Here is a 3,282-nt window from a genome sequence, read left to right as displayed (position 1 = left end):
GGCTGATTCCCTTGATATCCGCCAAAGTCCATCCAATAGCGGTCTTGTTCCTCTTAAGCACATCAATCAATCTAGCTTCCTGCTGCTCACTCAGCGTTGATGACACAATAACTGGTAGAGTATCATCCTTTCCAAGGTACACATACTTCAAATGATCTGGAAGCTGCTTCAAATCTAACTTTGGGGCCTGAACCACAGATGGTAACAATTTGTTAGTGGAAATGGGAATTGACAAGAAAGAGGGATACCTTTTGAACGGTTGAGCTTCAAGCTCACAAAGAATTTCGAAAATCTTGGGCTCAAGATCAGCCCACTCCTCTCTTGGGACACGGTCCCCATGCTTGTCAAATCCGGCCCCTTGCTCCATAGCTAATTGCTATGCTTCCAACGTTTCTGACATAACCTGTGCAATAGATTCAACAACATCAATAGCAAAGCACGAGTTAAGGTCAGAAACTGGGTATTTCATAGCCTCAAAAACATTGAAACTGATAACATCTCCATCAAATTCCATTGATAAACTCCCATTGGCCACATCGATGCATGTCCTAGCAGTTCTCATGAACGGTCTCCCCAAAAGCAGTGGAGTTGTCTCCAAGGGTGATACCTCCATGTCTAGCACATAAAAATCTGCAGGGAAAATAAGGTGACTGACCTGCACAAGGACATCCTCAACATACCCCTTAGGGTACTTGTTAGATCGATCAGCTAATTGAATAATCACGTTATCATTCTTTAAAGGTCCTAATCCTAGTGATTGATAAACATTATAAGGCATAACATTTATTGAAGCACCTAGATCAAGCATAACATTTTCAAATAACGTGTTACCAATTTTGCATGGGACGGAGAAACTTCCGGGGTCCTTCATCTTAGGGGGTAGCTTCCTTTGGATGACAGCTGAAACTGTCTCATTCATTTTCACTACCTTCTCCTCCCTAGTCTTCCTTCTTGAAGTGCAAAGCTCCTTAAGAAATTTTGCATACTTGGGAATTTGCTTGATGCACTCCAACAAAGGAAGGTTAACTTCCACCTTCCTAAAGACTTCCAATACCTCCTCATCTGATTTACCCTTCTTGCTCTTTGCAAACCTAGAAGGGAAAGGTACACACGAAACAGGATTAGTCTTAACTAAATCACTTGAGTTAGGAGTTGTACCTTTGGGTGCATCATGGGGCGGCACCATCTCCTTCTTGGAGGTAGCTGGATCCTTCTCCAAGTCCATCATCATAGGAATTTCGTCACTTTTATGGTCATGGGCTGTATGGGCCTTTTTTGCAACATTTGGGCTCTCCTTTAGCTCAAGCCCACTCCTTGTTATGATAGCTTGGGCTTGTTCATTTCTTGGGTTGGGTATGACACCACTAGGCAGCTTCCCTTGCTCAGAAAATCGGCCCATGAAGTCCACTACTTGGCCCATATGCGTTTTCAGCTCCGCAATGTCCTTGCTATTTGCTTGTTGACCCACAACCAAAGTTTGAGTAACGGTATTCAACTGACTTTGCCCAGCAGCTAAGGATTTCAACAACTCATCATAATTCGGAGTAGCAGCCACATTTGGAGGTGGTACATTGAGTAGTGGAGCTTGTGGTCTAAACAAACCACCCGGACGAGGCCCAAATTGCATTTGATTCTGATGTGGCCTTAGTACATTTTCATTGTTGGACCATCGAAAGTTAGGATGATCACGTAGGCCAGGATTGTAGGTATTTGAATATGGGTTGTACCTCTGACCTCCTTGATAACCAAGGGCATTGACTTCTTCATACCCTCCATTAGATGCAACTTGAGGACACTGATCAGTAGGGTGCCCCTCCGTACATATCCCACAGACTTGAGCTCCATTAGACTTCATGAAATGGCTCATCATCTTAGACAACTTGTCGACCTTGTCCTCTAGAGCAGAGTTCGAACTGGAGTGAGTCTCATGCACCTGCCTTGTAGTACTTGCAGATGTCCCAAACTGTTGGTTATTCATTGCTCTCTTCTCCAAAAGATCTTTTGCCATGACATTGCTCTTGTCCAAGAACGAACCACCAGCAGCTGAATCAAGGAACTCCCTTTCCATTTGTAGAAGGCCTTCATAAAAGTATTGAAGGAGTAGACCTTCCCTAATGCCATGAGCTGGACATGATGCTATAAGAGACCTGAATCTCTCATAGTAGTTGTAAAACGACTCATCAGGGCCTTGCTTGATACCGGTGATCTGCTTCCTTATGTGAGTAACTCTTGAAGATGGAAAATACTTGGATAAGAATTCATTCACCATAGTGGTCCAAGAAGTGATCCTACCAGTTGGCACCTCAAATAACCATTTCTGAGCACGGTCCTCCAACGAGTAGGGAAATGCTCGCATCTTCACAATCTGAATGTCTGCTCCTCTTGGGCACATAGTCTCACAGTTGAATTGGAACAAGGTGAGATGTTGATTAGGATCCTCACCAGAAAGACCATGAAACTTGGGTAAATGATGTAGAAACCCACTCTTTAAAACGAAATCATTAGTCTTGCCCTCTTGTGGAACAGGATATGCAATGTTAGAGGGCGCTGTCCCACCAACTGCTCCTTCAACTTGACCATTTTGTTCTCTAATTGATGCCATTACTTCTTCTTGGTTTTCAAGTTTTGGATCGGGTAGATCGAAATTCAACTGGGCTAATGGAAATGGGCTTGTCAACAATTCTAACTCCGGATCCTCAAAGAACAAAGGATTGAGCCCACTACAACTTGTTGCACTTGGAAATGGCGAAATGGACCCAAACTCTTTCTCTTCGTGAAATGAATCTGATTCAATGGATACGTTATCAAACTGAGATGGAGGCTGAATTCTTTTCAGGCGAGCACTAATCTCTTCGGACCAACCAATAATCTTGGACATTCATTAGCCTGAAAAGAACACATATATATTAGTATCTCTACAACATATGAAATACAAGTATAAGTAAATATAAACTTCTTCTTCCTTTCAATTACAAATTTTCGTTCTCTTCCTTTACAAAAACGTCACTCTCTTTATATCTTTGTTCAATTTCGTTTTCTTTGTTTCTTTTCTTCTATATTTCGAAAATTACAAGTGTAGGAGTATAACTAAGTCTAATTGATTTTATTCACACACAATCCTAACTTTTAAGGTACGTGGAGCAGAGGAGCTAACTGTGCAATGGACTGAAACAGCCCAAGGTAAGGGTCTTGCTTTATCCGATATACCTTAAAAATTAGAACATCATTTTCTTTTGAAACTATATACATCTATTTATACAAAGTTATCTTCTAAGTTATAAA

This window comes from Argentina anserina, unplaced genomic scaffold (genome assembly GCF_933775445.1).
Source record: "Argentina anserina unplaced genomic scaffold, drPotAnse1.1, whole genome shotgun sequence".
In the NCBI taxonomy this organism is placed as follows: domain Eukaryota; kingdom Viridiplantae; phylum Streptophyta; class Magnoliopsida; order Rosales; family Rosaceae; genus Argentina; species Argentina anserina.
This window is presented reverse-complemented; position numbering follows the sequence as displayed.